The 17,026-nt window shown below is 35.5% G+C and overlaps 1 pseudogene; it reads right to left on the reverse strand.

The window, feature by feature from the left end:
- Positions 1-2,288: 2,288 nt before the first annotated feature.
- LOC117032071 (heterogeneous nuclear ribonucleoprotein A1-like) lies at positions 2,289-11,325 on the reverse strand (annotated as a pseudogene).
- Positions 11,326-17,026: the final 5,701 nt, after the last annotated feature.

Genomic DNA, 17,026 nt, shown 5'->3' on the forward strand with positions numbered 1-17,026 from the left:
TCTTTGACCACGATTGAGATGACTGTCTTTGTTGGTGCCATGAACTTTACTAATATAATACATTTAATGCTTAGAAAAATGGACTTGACTTTTCTTGATATGAGATGGATTCGTAGCCCAAGAATATCGTGACATTCATTTTAAAAGTACAAAATAACAATTTAGCTAGGATACTATTCAGTAGTCTCTCCTCTCCTCGCCCATTTCAGTCTACCATGAACAGAAAGATCATGTGAAAACAGATGTAGTGGTTAATCTGAGATAGCAATCATGGTTAATAAATACCAGTATAATACTTTTCACAGGATTGAATAGAGCTCTTGGAATCTTCACACAGGATTGGAGATGAAGTTTTTTTTTAAAGATGCATGGGTTAATGGATATATGCAATCCATATAAATGATTGGTCCTATTTCAGCTAGACCTATTATGCTAGATTAAAAATTGCAAGAGTGGATGTGGCTTTTTAGCAGCATAAATGGGTCGTGAGTCAACACAGATTGGCTGCGGAACAAACCTGGGGTTCTAAGCAGAATTTCAGAAATAGCATCTTATTAAGTAAAAGTTTTAAAGTATTGGGTATTGGGTTGTAAACATATTTCTTTAAAATTAATGTGTCCTAGTAAAATTTAAATCTTTAACGTCATTTGTGTGCATGTATAAAAATATTTCAATTAAAAAAGTTCCTGTGATAGCGCTGATTATTTCAAATGCAATACTTTAAAGAAAAGAAGTTTTTGGCAAATGAGCATTACAATAGGCATTTGGTTTATTTCAAATTAAAGTATAATCAATTGTAAAAATAAATTTGGGTTTTTACTTGGTTATTTTCAAGATCAGTGCTTTAGAAAATGTGCATCATTCAGTTTTACATTTTATACTATAAAGTTCAAAATAGAAATGATAGAAAGTATGTAAAATATAATTGGTGATTCTTCAATAGATTACTGTTCTTAGATTTCCTTTACTAATTTGCTCATTTAATATGCATAGGAATGTGTTTACTAATTATATCTGATTATGTTTGAAAGTGGACACTAAAGTGGATTTTCCTTCATAAAGTACCAAACACTTGTTTCCACGAATAATTTTCAGTTCATGAAGATATATAAATATAATTTTTAGCTTAAACAATTTTTCTAGTACACTATAAGCAACGAAAATGATATGCAGCTGTGAAAATAAACAGAAACCTCATTTCAAATTGAATCAGGAGGCTGGAAGAGAGAACTTTCACCCATGTGTCACTGAACACAACTACTGATCCCAACAGGGAGAGATGTACCTTGCATCTCCAACAGGAATTTATATCACTACTGCCCCAGCAGGAGGAAGCAAAGATTTCTTTTTGCCCAGTAATTCCTTTGCCAATGGGAGACTGCCAGAACCTAGCCAATGAAAAGTCACTATATTTTGAACTTCCACTTTCCTCCCCTGGACTCTTTGTTTACAACACCCCCTCCTAAGTCCTTTGTTTTGTAGACTGTGGGCATGTTTTGCCATTAGACCACATGTTCCAAATGCAGTTCTTTGTTGTTCCCAAATAAACCCATTTTGCTGAAGAAATGTCAGGCTATTTGTTTAAAGTCAATACAGCATTGAGCATAAGACAGACTTAAAACACCAGTTTTGTTTGTTTGTTTGGGAGCAGTTCTAAAACTACCCACATTAAAATTGGATTTTAATGAATATAGATATGTTAACGATGGAAGCTCTATATTTAAGGTGTAATATGTATGCATAAATGTTATGGTCAGGAATGTGTGTGTATATAAGAAAGCACTAGGGTACTACTGAAGGTAGTATGTACCTCAGCATACTATATAGGTGAGCTACATATCTAATTTAAAAAATCTAGTGGCCACATTAAGAAGTAGAAAAAAAACAAATACAATTACTATCAGTAATACACTTAATTTAACTAATCTACTCAAACTACTATTTTAATTGCAAGCAATGTAAAAAATATTGATGTTATTTTTTTTTCCATAGTAAGCCTTCAGAATTTAGTGTGTCTTTTACATTTACCACACATTTCAATTTAGAGTAGCAACATTTTAAGTGTTCAATAGCCTTGTAGGGCTAGTGGTTCTTATTGGTCATCATGATTCTTTACAAAGATGGAAAGGATGCTTCTCAACATCAACTTGTAGCAATGGAAGAAACAGACATTTTCCCTCTGGGTAAATATTTAACCATCCTTTTTGTACTTAGTTGGAAACAGAAACTTTGAATTTCTAATAAAACTCCTGTAAATACATAATCTTTAAAAGTATCCATTTATAAAATTACTTCCAATTGTTGTAATTGCCAAGATCATTGTAGCGTCTGCCACCTCCACAATTGCTTCCATCATTACCCAATCCGTCATAACTATCCCCACTGCCACCATACCCTCCACCACCATGACTGACACTTAAGCCACCTTGACCACTGAAGTTTCCTCCACGACCAAAGTTGTCATTCCCACCAAAACCACCTCCTCGACCACCACTGAAGTTTCCAGAACCACTTTGTCTGGATGAAGCACTAGCCACCTCCTGCTTAGATGGGGCTTTCCTTACTTCACAGTTGTCACCATTCACAGGACGGTATTTCTGAATGACAGTCTTGTCTAGAGAGTCATGGTCATCAAAGATTACAAAAGCAAAGCCTCTCTTCTCGCCACCACCTCTGTTGGTCATGATTTCAGTCACTTCAGTTTTCCCACACTGTTCAAAATCATCTCTTAGGCAATGTTCTTCAGTGTCTTCTTTAACACCACCCACAAAAATCTTTTTCACAGTTTAGTGGGCACCAGGTGTTTGAGAATCTTCTCCTGAGACAGCCCTTTTTGGTTCCAAGACTTCCTTCCAGCTGTGTGGCCTTGCCTTCATGGCTGCACCCACCTCTTCCATGGTGGCAGAGATGACACACCCAAGGCCTCTGGATCTCTGGTTCCCACACAGTCTGTGAGGTTCCCCGTTGCTCAAAATGGCTCCTCAGACTCTCATGGTTGTTTCAAAGCTCAAACCTCACATGAAGAGCTTCTGCGGCTGTTCGGGCTCCTTGGGAGACTCTGACTTAGATATGATGGGAGGGGAGACTTTAATGATGCTTATGGGACAGTGTCCACTGACAGAAAGGCTCTTTAATGCTCTATAGCATTAAAGTATATGTTTAATGCTATAAATTCCCTTGTATTTACTGCTTTCACTGCCTCCCGTAGATTTTGACAAGTTGTATTTTAATTTACTTCAAAATATTTATTAATGTTAGCATGGTATATCTTTCTCCATTACTTTACTTTTATCCTATTTATATCTATATTTAAAGTGGATTTCTTGTAGATAACATTTAGTCAGGTCTTGTTTTTAAATCCACTGTGAAAATCTTTGTCGTTTAATTGCTATATGTAGACCATTCACATTTAATATGGTATTGATATACTCATACTTGGATTACTATCTACATGTTCATAATAGTTTAGTATTCATTTCACTTGTTCTTTGTTTCTCTGCCTTTACTAGTTAAATTGAACATTTTATATGATTCCGTATTCCCTAGCGTATTAATTATATTTCTTTTTTTAAGACTGTATTTTTAGAGCAATTTTAGGTTGAAAACAAAATTGAGAGACACAGATATTTCTCATATATCTCTTGCTCTCACATATGCATAACCTCCCCTATTATCCACATCACTCACTAGAATGGTACATGCTTTGCCAAGGAGGAACCTAGTTTGACACATCATAATCACTCAAAGTCCATAATTTACATTAGGATTCCCTCTTAATGTATATTCCATGGGTTTGGACAAATGTATAATGATATATATCTATCATTATAGTACCATACAGAGTATTTTCACTGCCCTAAATATTTTCTTCACTTATTCCTACCTAACTCCCCAATTCCTGACAACTACTGATCTTTTTATTGTTTCCATAGTTTTACCTTTCCAGAATGTCATACAGTTGGAATGATACAGTGTGTAGCCTTTTACACTTAGTAACATGCATTTTCCCCCATGTCTTTTTATGGCTTGATATCTCATTTCTTTTAGTGCTGAATAACATTCCATTGTCTGTGTGTACCACAACTTATTTATCTATACTTCCACTGAAGGGTATGTTGCTTGGTTGCTTTCAAGTTTAGCAGTTATGAATAAAGCTGCTGTAAATGTCTGTGTACAGGTTTCTGTGTAGACTTAGGTTTTTAACTCCTTTGAGGAAGTACCAAGAATTGCTGGATCATATGGTAAGAGTATGATTAGTTTTGTTAGAAATTAGCAAACCATCTTCCAAAGAGGCCCTACCATTTTGCATTTCCCAGTAATGAATGAGAGTTCTTATTACTCCACATCCTTGTGAGGATTTGATATTGTCAGTGTTCTGGATTTTGTACGTTGTAACAGGTGTGTAGTAGTATATCATTATTGCTTTAATTTGCGATTCTCTGATGATATATGTTATGGAGCATCTTTTTATATGCCTATTTGTCATCTGTGTATCTTCTCTGGTAAGGTATCAAGGCCCATTTTTTAAAAGGGGTTGTTTGGTTTCTTATTATTGAGTTTAAATAGTTCTTTGTAAATTTTGTATAATAGCTCTTTATCAGATATGTCTTTTTCAAATATTTACTCCCAGCTTATGGCTTGCTTTTTTCTCCAGAAGCACTAGACGTTTTAAGAATAATGGATTTATTATGTGAATTAGGACTCATTGTATAAGAATTTTAGGAGGTGAATTCCAGGAGTTACTGGATAGTCAGAAAAGAAGTCACCAACTACTCAGTTTAAGAAGACAAGCAAGTCTGGCTGATGAAGTGGAATTCTGAACGCAGATACCCTGGATAGGTTTGTGGGAAGTTATTTCCACTCTATAGCCTCCACTTCTGTTAAGTATATAGATAAGTGAGTGGCAGTGTGGGACACTGAAGGTTTGAGCAGTGACAGAATTTGAGAAGAATTAGATGCGAAGTGGAAGAGAGCAAAGAAAAGTTGTAAGCTATTGCATACTTTTGTCTGCTAACATGGGAAGAAGAGAAGGCAGACTTCAGAGAGTGTTTGGCATTCTTCACTTCTGATGCAAAATCTCATGCAAATTCCTCTGTTGGCTAACAGATCCATACAAGGAAAGGGAGTCTATGAAAAATAATTCTCAGATTAAACAAACTGTCACAGCACAAACCAACACAAACTTAGTATTTCTGCCAAGAATTAGGACTAACTATATAATACTAATTAAAAAGTTATTAAGCATCAAAAAATAATGCTCAAAGGACAGAAGTAAATAATGACAATCATAATAATCATAATAATGGTAATAATAGAAAATGGCATCTTCAGTATTTCCTCCAGGAATTAGAAGAAACCTTAAGCCTATACCAGCTCAGAAATTTCATGAAAGTTAAATAAATCAATGCCTCTCTAAATCATGTATGATAATGCCTTATAGTGAGGAAAAAAATGAAAATAACAGGGACATAAACTGAAAATATAAGCCATGACATAGAAAAGTTTAAACCAAATAAGAGCAGAAAGCAGACCTTTCTGAAAATGAAATTAGTCTCATGGAAGATACACTTACGAAAACCTTCATATCATGGAGAGGTAAAAGATGGCAAACAGATGGAGAGATTACAAAATATATATTATGTGGAGAATACAGAAGAAATCCATATAAATGTATATTTTGCTCAGCAATTTAAATTAGAAGACAGTGAAATCCACATACAAATTTAGAATTTGATACAAGTCCTTTGACATACGAAACAAAATGGATTTAAAAAAAAATTCAAAGGCACATAACATATCAATCATATGACTTTGTGAAAACTAGACAGGAACAATGAATTTAATTAATATGGAATAATTAAGGAAAACTATGAAATATGTCTATCAAACATTATGGACATTTTCAAAGAAAATCTACAAAAACAAAAATATTACCTCAGCCTTATTAGACTGGACTGAAATATCCTGACTCTGACATAAAACAAAAATAAAAACAGAATTATTGATACTGTGTGCATACACATGCGTGTGTGTGTGTGTGTGTGTGTGTGTGTGTGTGTATGTGTGGCAGGTCCTTAAATAATGTCATTTTGTTCAACATTATTGATGCCATAGGAACTTCACTCTTGTTCACATCAATTTATGTGAATTAGCCAATGGCAAAGTTGGTTTTGTTATATGTTGTTTTGTTTAAAGTCACAGAACCTATTGACAACATGTGAAGACTTACTGTATAAATTCTTCTAAACATTCTCATCTCCAATATATGGGTCAATTAATCATTCCTACATTTATTTATACATTCAAATGCATTTTTTTTTGGTTATCCATGAAGATCAGATACTATTCTTGATACCATGTCTATGATACAATGTTAGTAAGAGAGAAGGATTATGAAGAAAATAAATGAATTTAAGGACATAGTTATAGGGATGAGTCATTAGACATGTTTTAATTTCAAAGTTGATATATTAATAAATGCTTATTATTTGAAGTTAAAACTGAAGTAATATTTGAATTCTGTGTGAAACAAATCTATTCCAAACTAAAGAAGAAAAACAATGCAGAATGACCTTTAGGATATGACACTAGAAGCTTACAAAACTGTAATGCAAAGAGAAAAAAGAATGAGAAAACAGGACAGAATATCCAAGAACTGGGACAACTACAAAAGGCATAACATACATGTAATGGGAATACCAGAAGGAGAAGAAAGAGCAAAGAATAGAAGCTGTACTGGAAGCAATAATAACTACAGATTCATTCAAGTTAATATCAGTCACCAAACCACAGATCCAGGATGCTCAGAGAACAGGATTTTGACAGGATAAATTCCCAAACAACACCAACAATAACAATATACATAGGCATGTCATTTTCAAACTTCAGAAAATGGAAGTAAAGAAAAAATCCTGAAAGAAACCAGAGGGAGAAAAAACACATCACCTGTACAGGATCAAATACAAGAATTACATCTGATTTCTCCTCAGAAATCATGCCAGCAAGAAGAGTTTAGTTAAATATTTAAAGTGTTGTGAGAAAAAAAAAAAACCCACCAACTTAGAAATCTGTGCCCTGAGCAATTATCCTTACATAGTCAAGGAGAAATAAGACCCTCTCAAACAAAACTAAGGGATTTTTTTTTTTTTTTGCCAGTAGACCTGCCTTGCAAGAAACATTAAAAGATCTTTAGCTAAAAGGAAAATAATATAGGTTAGAAACTCGAATCTGCATAAAGAAAGGAAGAGCATAAGAGAAGGAATCAGTGAAGTTTCAGATCCAGCTCACGCATAAAGTTATACAGCAGAGGACACAGTATTCCATGATGACTGGTACTGATGAAAGTGATAGGCACTCCAAAATGAATTTAGTTTTTGCTTGCTTCTGACCATCAGATGATCTTGAAAGTCTTGATGATCTTAAATCTTGAAAGTCTTAATACAAGAACACATTTCAGCATGTTTTCCTGGGCTCCTTTGCTAATGTTCTTTTGGAAAATATACCTAATTCTTCTTGGTAAATTTCACATATTTAGTTAATGACACATATGTGGCCCGATTTAGGTTCGGTTTTAGAGAAGCATGACCAGACACTGGATCCAGGTGCATTTGATTGAACTATGAGGTGAAGTTTTCAGGAAAAAATGAGTGAGGGAAACAGGATCGGGCAGAGAAAGGAGCTAAGCAAGAATAAAGTCTCTTCTGGAATCTACCTCAGTTTGAACCCATGGGGATCCCTGGATCATTAATTGTTTCACATGTCTGTCTTGCCTTGGGACCAAAGGGTGGGTCTTTTGTAATCCCGTGTCAGGCATTCATTAGATAGGAGATAGGCCCAGAGAGAATGCATAGCATATCATGCAAGTTGCTACTAATTTCAATTTAACAAGTTCCAAAATTTTTAGGAGTACACATTTTTTAAAAAAGCAGGACTATGATCAATCCAAAGGTTCACTCTCTTTCAACTAACATCTATAGTGCTGATGTCTGAGATAAAAATGTTTCACTATACATAAATCCCACCTAGTTCTGAAGGTATTCAATAGCACCTCTCTGGTATATATTCTGATTATAGAATAATTTCTAATTAGGGATCTAACATCACTTCTTCTGTACCAACCCACTCGCTTGTAGCATTTCAGGGAATACCCTTTCACTCTTAGTAACCTTAGGCTCAGCTTCGCACAGCAGCTGCTCACTGACTCCATTATAAGCTGACTGCACTGAAGAGTAAACATACAGAAACATCATTAGCTGTGAGCTCCAACATGTTTTCTGATCATTGTGGCTATCATTTCCTTTTCTTTCAACACTGTTTCCTTTGACTGGAAACATTCCATTTGGAGTATGCCTTGTTAATGTTACTATTGCCACAGCCTTTTGCACACACTCCTCTAATATCAAGAATCTCCAAGACCCTTTAAAAAAAATCTTCACGAGATACAGAACCCACTAGTTAAATATAAATTATATAGTCACGGCACTCTTAGAAGAAAATCCCCTGGTGTTGAAGTTTTAATTTAAATACTCCTAGACAGTGGATAATGGACTTAACACTTCTGGTGCATACACTCTGTTTTTACCTATTCTTTCTTTTTTTAAAGATTAGTATTAAAATATAGCTGATTTACAATATTGTATTAGTTTCAGGTGCACACCATAGTTATTCAACTTTTATATACCTAAAGAAGTGATCACCATGATAAATCCAGCAACTATCGGATACCATACCACATTATCACAACATTATTAACTGTATTCCCTATACTTTCATTACATTCCCATGACTTACTTGTTTTATACCTAGCAATTTGACCCTCTAATTCTTTCACCTTTTCCCTCCTTTTAAAAATTTTCAATTACAGTTGACATTCAACATTATATTAATTTTGGGTGTACAGCATAGTAGTTAGACATTTATACAATTTAAGAAGTGCTCCCCCTGACTAGTCTAGTACTCACCTGGCACTATACATAGTTCTTACCATATCATTGACTATTTTCTCTATGCTTTCCTTTATATCCCCATGACTATTTTGTAACTACCAATTTGTACTTCTAAATTCCTTTATCTTCTTTACTCTGCCCTGCAACGCCCCTCCCCCCCACTCAATCTGGCAGCCATCAAAATGTTCATTGTATCTTTGAGTTTGTTTCTGTTTTGTTTGTTTATGTTGTTCTTTAGATTCCACATTTAGGTGAACTCACATTACACCTGTCTTTCTCTGATACACTCTACTCAGCACAATACCCTCCATGTCCATCCATTTCGCTGCAGATGGCCAGGACCTATTCCCTTGTGTGGCTGAGCAATATTCCATTGTATATATATATGTACCACCTCCTCTTTATCCATTCATCCTTTCAGGGACACCCAGGTTACCTTCATATCTTGGCTATTGTAAGCAGTGCTGCAATGAACATATGGATACACATGTCCCTTTGAAGTAGTGTTTTGGGTTTCTTCAGATAAATACCCAGAAGTGGGATTACTGGGTCCTTCTGTGTCTCTTGTTATAGACTTTGTTTTAAAGATGATTTTATTTGGTATAAATATTGCTACCTCAGTTTTTTGTTCTTGTTTCCATTCTCATGACGTATCTTTTCCATCCCTTTACTTTCAGTGTGTGTCTTATGATCTGAAATGAATCTCTTGTAGGCAGATTTTGTAAGGCTCTTGTTTTCTTATCCACTCAGCCGCCCTATTTTTGATTGGAGCAGTTGATCCATTTACATTTAAAGTAATTGTTAATAGATATGTAGTTATTGTGATTTTATTATTATTTTTGTCGTAAAGAAGTCCCTCTAAAATTCCTTGTAATACTGGTCTGGTGGTGATGAACTCCTTTTGCTTTTTCTTGTCTGGGAAACTTCATTCTTCAATTCTAAAGTACAGCTTTGCTCGGTAAAGTAATCTTGGTTGTAGGTCCTTGCTTTTCATCATGTAGAATATTTTGTGCCAATGTCTTCTGGCCTGCAAAGTTTCTGTTGAGAATTCAACTAACAGTCTTTTGGGAGCTCTCTTTTAGATAACTAACAGCTATTCTCTTGCTGCTTTTAAGATACTCTCTTTGTCTTTAACCTTTGTCATTTTAATTATGATGTGTCTTGGTGTGGGCCTCTTTGGGTTCATTTTGTTTGGGACTCTGAGCTTCCTGGGCTTCTATATCTCTTTCCTTCACCAGGTAGGGAAATTTCCCATCATTATTTCTTCAAACAGGGTTCCTTACTCTCTCTTTTCCTCTTCTGGTACCTTTATAATGTGAATGTTGGTACACTTGATGTTGTCCCAGAGTCCCCTTTAACTATTCTTTTTTAGGGGAATTTTTTTTCTTTTTGCTGTTTTGATTGGATGTTTTCTGGTATCATCTTCCAAACCGCTGATCTGAGCCTCTGCTTCATACAATGTATTGTTGATTCCCTCTAATGTAGTCTTCATTTAAGTTATATTCTTCATTTCTGATTGATTCTTTTTTATGTTTCCTAGCTCCATTTTTATGTTTCACGTCTCTTTGTTGAAGTTCTCACTAAGATAGATCATTGAGCTTCCTTATAAACAGTGTTTTGAACTCTATGTCTGGTAGATTGTTTATATCCATTTTTTTTTTAGTTCTTTTTCTGAAGCTTTGTTCTGTTGTTTCATTTGGGACATATACCTTTGTCTCCCCATTTTGGCTGCCTGACTGTGTTTGTTCCTGGCTGTATTAGGTTGGACTGCTATGTCTCCCAGTCTTAGCAGAGTGGCCTTATGTTATAGGTGTCCTGGAGGGGTCCCAGTGGTGAAGTCTCCCTGGTCATCTGAGCCAGGAGCTCCAGATGTGTCTCTTGTGTGGGTTGTGTGTGCCCTCCTGTTGTAGTTGAGCCTTGTTTGCTCTTTGCATGTCAATAGGAGGCATTGACCCTCAGGCTGATTGGTTGTGAGGACTGGCTGTTATTACAATAGAGGAGATGTGGAGGGGCTGATCCTATAGAGCAAAATTCACTTTAGCAGGGCTCTGGTGCCTGCCCAGTTTGTCCTTTGGGTGTATCATTTGTAGAGGCAGCTGGGTGGTGCTGCAGTTCAGTCTGACGCTGGCTACTGGGGTGCCAGCCCCAGGGCCTCCTGCGAGGAGCTCCACTGCCAGCCAAGTTCAGCTAAAGCCTATGCCCTCCTTGTGGCCATCTGACAAGAGCTATAAAGCAATTCTTAGATGGCTGCTACCCACCGTGGGCTTGGCAGTGCCTCAAGAGGCCGAGCCGTGAACCAAGGCTGGCTGCTGCAAGTGTTGCTAGCTGCCACTAGGCTGGCTGCCAGGCTTAGGGTTGCCTGGTAATTGATATGGGACATGATGAGGCCAGATGCTGCTTGTTTGGGTTTTGTGAACCTTTGAGAGATATTATGAAAGTCTGCAGCATGAGTCAAGACAAGCCATTTGTATGGAAAAGCCACTGGAAACCGCTTGGGTGTGCCTGCAAATCATGTGGGGGTAGGGTCTTGGAATCACAAGGGTGGGGGCAGACAAATGGTGTTAGCCAGGTTGATGGAGCCACCTGTGTCTGCACACCAGGAAGGGAAAGGGCCAATAAAGAAACAAAGGACTCTGCCAACACTTTCTGTCTGGGAGAAAGCTGCCCCTCCAGCTCTCGTCCTGCAGCCAGACAAATCAGTTCCTCCCCGTATGTCCCTGGTGCCTTTGAGCTGCTGCTCCAGTGCTAGAGCTCAGAGAAAGTGAGTCCATTAACAAGTAGGCTTGTGCGTGGGCCCTTTTAAGAGGACTACCTGGGACTCCAGCAGCCCTCAGTGTCACTCAGCCACAATCTCCACTGGTTTTCACAGCCACAAATTATGGGGACTTTTCTTCCCAGCACTGGAATCTTGGCACTGGAATCTTGGGATGGGGAGCCTGGTGTGGTGTTGGGTCTTTCTGCACCTCTGGGGTGGACCTCTGATGCCGAGATATCCCTCCTGATTTTTTTTATTTTTAATGGGGAATATTGGGGAGCAGCGTGTTTTTCCAGGACTCATCAAGTCAAGTTGTTGTTTTCAATCTACCTTGTTTCCCCCAAAATAAGATCTAGCCAGACAATCAGCTCTAATGCATCTTTTGGAGCAAAAATTAATATAAGACCTGGTCTTATTTTAATATAGTATATAATATAATACAATACTGGGTATTATATTAAATTTTGCTCCAAAAGACGCATTAGAGCTGATTGTCAGGCTCAGTCTTATTTTCGGGGAAACACGGCAGTTGTGGAGGGTGCAGCTCACTGTCCCATTTGGAAATTGAACTGGCAACCTGGGTGTTATGAGTAGTGCGCTCTAACCAACTGACCCAACTGGTCACCCACCGTCAGCTCAGCTCCAAGTTAAGCCGTTGTTTTCACTCTGGTTGTGGAGGGCGCATCTCACTAGCCCTTGTGGGAATTGAACTGGAGATGTTGGTGTTATGAGCACTGTGCTCTAACCAACTGAGCCAACCGGCCGCCCCATCCCCCCCCCCCGATTTTTAAATGCTACATGTGGGTGTGGGACCAGCCCGGTTCGTGTCACTGCCCCTCCTACCAGATTTGAAGTGGCTTCTTCTGCATGTCCTTCTGCGTGGACTTTTGTTCCGCTAGATTTCAGGTGATTCTCAATGATGGTTGTTCTGTAGTTTGGTTGTAATTTTGATGTGGTTGTGAGAGGAGCCATGTGCAGCGTTTCCCCACTCCATCATCTTAACTGGAAAGCCTTTCCTGTTCTTTCAGTTTTAGTTTTGTCTACTTCACTTTATTCACTAAATATGTCAAACTCTTGTCAATACTTGATACATTAAACATATACATAAAAATAAGGTATAGGTCTAAAAATATGGTGTCCTTTTAAAAAGAGCAGTGTCTAGAAATGTGACAACCATATCACTACCATGTTTGTTTAATACATACATCATTTTTTCATCATCATCTATTTTTGAGAATAGAAGCACCTTAAATATTTACATCTGAAAGTTAATGCAGATCCCTTCATTCCATCTAAAGCTGATTTACCTATTCCTATTTATATCGTGGTTTAATCTAAACTGAATGTGCATTTCAGCCACCCTATGTAATAGAAATATAACTTTGAGCTCTGAAACCTCTTACTGCTGATGTGGGCTCTTAGAAAATAATCTTTATTTAGGAGATTTTAAAAACTATCCCATAATTATTCAGTTGTGTTCTTTATAGAAAGTAATTGAGAGAAATAATTTGTAGTTTTGAGAGTGGTCAGTTAAATTGTGGAATTTCCTGCCATAGACAGTTATCTATGATGGAGTCACTGGCCTTCTGAAAGAATGAATAGAATGAAATCACATTTTTGCTTCACAGCATGATTTGTTTTTTATTGACTAGAATAAGTTTAAATTTGTTTTTTGTTTTTACTAAATAGTTAATTCTAGGTTTTGTAACTCATTATGTGTTATAGGGAAACTCTGTATTTAATGCACTGAATATTTTACTCACTTGAGATGTTTGAAAGTTTTGCTTTCTCTTCTCATATGTTACAGAAATAACATTGAAAGGTTATATCCTCATTAGATTTATTCAAAGGGGTTTTAGAAGTCAGTATCTCCTACACAGGAGTATACTCATATGACAGTTACAGGTAATCATTTCTACCACTTTTGAATTTCTGTCTAAGTGAGTGACTGTGTAAATAAGCTGGCATTTTCCTCTGATGGGTCGGTATAATTTAATGCCAGTAGAAACTGCTGAGCAAATTAGGATACATTATAGTATTCCGTTTTCTCACATGAGTTTGTATCAAGCGAGTATATTGATTCAGAATTTCATGGAAATGTGGCTTTTATTTGTTCAGAGTGCATCATAGATTTGTCCACAGAGTACCATTCATGTATCTCCATCTCCTCTGAATTTTAATACTTCAGTTTCTAATGGAAATTGTAACAATTTACCTGTGTAATGGTAAGATTCTTTAATATTGAGTATCACAATTTTAAGTGTTAATTACTACAGTGATATGATGATTGTTTTATGTAGGTGGTATGGAATCCAATTGTACTAATCCACATCTCCAAATTACAACATTTACTATATATAAAATACATAATACATATATATGCATAAATTCATATTTTAGAAATATTTTCTTTGAAATCAAGTGTCTGCCTGAGTAGAGTGTCTGTTCTTGGTTTGAAATATGAATTAGGTGTCTTAAATAAGCAACAGAATATTGAAGAAAAAATAGATTCTAAAATCAAATTTTAAAGGAAAAAGGTAGAAACTATTCTTAAGGCTTTTAATAAATTGGGAAGGAGTAAATATAAATAGACTGTAATTACTAAAATGTATACTAAATAAAATATAAAATATTTTAAATGTATAAATAAACTTTGTGATCATATGTTGATGGCTAAAGACTTTAGGACTCAAAGCAACAGAGGTGGTTCAATGACTAGCATCATGGACTGTATGGGCTTTCAAACAGTCCTTAAAAGAGACAATATTTCTGAATGTTGTATTAATTTTGTGAAAGGATCTCATCTAATTATTAAATTTTTATTATCATATATTTGTTCATAATAGTTTCTCTACTGACCTTTTAAATGTCTGCAGGGTCTATAATATATCCTTTGTCTCTTTCTTTATATTATATTATTTTATATTCCTCTTTTTTTCATGATTCTGTCTAGATGTCTGTCAGTTTTATAAGCTTTTCAATGGATGAAATTACAGCTTTATTCATTTTCTCTATTGTCTTTCTGTTTCCTAATTCAGTAGTTTCTGTGTTCTTTGTTATTTCCTTTTCCTATTTGCTTTGCTTTTAATTTGTCTTCGTTTTTTAAAGTTGATAGTTAGATAATGGACTTAATACCTTCCCCCCCTAATTTAAGAGTATGATACTATGCATTTCTATCTTAGAACCAAAATTATATTATTTCCTTTTGACCTTTGATTCATTTAGATGTGTGCTGCTTAATTTCCAAATGTAGGGTTTTTCTAGAAATCTTATTTTCGACTTTATTACATTTTTGCCAGAGAACACACTTTATATTTCAGTGTTTGCAATAATTTACTGAGAGTATTTTATAGGTCATCTTATATTCCAGGTGTACTAGAAAAGAATTCGTACACTGCAGTTACTGGATGTAATGTTTTATAAATATCAATTTATACTTTATTTATATTATTTATATATATTTTATATTTTAGCAGTTTGTCTCATAGTGTTTTTCAAATTATGTATGAAGTATTTATTGATAATTTGTCAAATTTCTATCAATCATTGAGAGAGGGAAGTTAAAAGTATCAAATATGACTGTAGATTTCTCTATTACTCTATTTAATACTACCAATTTTTTTTTTAAAGTATTTTGAAGCTCTGTTACTAGCTGCATACGGTTGGAGAAATAGAATTTAAAACAAAATCTTGACAATCGACAATCGAGCAAAACCCTTTTACAAAAGTAGAAGAAAAAGGAAACAGTTTCATTATTGAATAAGCATTAAAATGATGTGCATCACTGGCAATCCACAAAAGAGATTGCAAAAACAGAAGCAATCTCATACTTTTATATATACCATAGTCAAGCAGATGCAACCCATAGCATACATGTTTTCAAGATAAATGCTAACTCAGGAAAGACTTAATAGCACAATTTGTTACACGTAGTCGTCCTGAATTCCTTTGGTAATTGGGTAGCCACATTTGGTTGCTGATTGCCTTTATCTAAAGGAAAATGGATCTCTCCTATCTTTTTGACAGGCTATAGGTGTCTAACGTGGTGCCAGCTGAAGGTAGGCTCCTACTCTCCCAAGGAGACTGGGAGATAGGGGCGCTATGTTCCTTGATAGTTATATTTCCATATGACTCCCAAGTCCTGGAGGAAAAGATTCCTGGGTTATAAAACTGGCAAGCTGATTATTTATCTTTTAAAAATGTTTGCATACCTCTTAAAGGGGCAGAAAAAAAAATCACAATTACATGTTTTCTGAAGTAAATGCTCTAAGAGGAGGAAAATCTATTCCCTTTTTCCATTAGAGAAGATCTATTTTCTTTTCTATACTTGTATTTACCATTACCATGTACATTTAGTTTTTTATGTCTTAACTAATTGACTTTTTTTTAACATTATGAAATATATTATCTTTTTGTAATACTCCTCAACTTGAATTCTGTTTTGAATTTATATAACCCCATGAGTTTTCTACTCTTTACTTTTGCGTGGTATAACTTTTCCCACACTTTTACTTTTTTTTTTCTGCTCTTCTTTGCCATCTTTGTTTAACTAAATATTAGTTGTCTATACTCTTTCCTGTATTGATTTTCTTGCTTTTGTTGTGGCCACTTTGATGTTAATCTCATTCAATAATTTAAAAAGTTTTGTTATTTTATTTTCAGTGCTAAGTTTTCTATTTTCTTTGTTTTTGCAGATTCCAGATCTCTCCTTAAATTTTCTATTTACTCACCCATTTTATTCATATTCTTTTATAAACTCTTAGATTTAGCATAATCACTTCTACGTCCTTCTCTGCTAGTTTTAACTTTGTAATTGTGGATTTCTTTTTTCCTTTTGAATGGTATTTTCCTTACCCATGGTGGTTCGTATTTCCCTGTTTCTCCAGATGTTTAGTAACTTTGTATTATATACTGGACACTTTAGATATATTATAGAAACCCTGTTTCCATGTCATTCTTTTGGCATTAACCTTACAGAGGTCACGTTGGACTCATATAGGCATGAATTTTTGTTTTGTTTTGTGAGGGTAGTTCTGTTTCAGTTTGCCTAGGATCTACAGTGAATCCCTTAGTCCAGGGATACATTTTTTTCTTTTTCTTTTTTTTTGTTTTTGCTGCTAAGGCAGTGTTCTTTGGGTGTTTCAAAAAAAGACAGGAGACATTTTCTAAACTATGTTTACTTGAAGAGACTCAAATTCCAAATTCTGCCTTCCTTGTGGGAGACAGTAACTTACATCTCCTCTCAGCGATTTCACCTTTCCATGTGCTGTTTTTCCTTGAACTCCTTAGAGTCTTGCCTGTCTATGGGTTCATGGGTTAAGTATTT

The sequence above is a fragment of the Rhinolophus ferrumequinum genome, chromosome 12 (assembly GCF_004115265.2).
Source record: "Rhinolophus ferrumequinum isolate MPI-CBG mRhiFer1 chromosome 12, mRhiFer1_v1.p, whole genome shotgun sequence".
Classification (NCBI taxonomy): Eukaryota; Metazoa; Chordata; class Mammalia; order Chiroptera; family Rhinolophidae; genus Rhinolophus; species Rhinolophus ferrumequinum.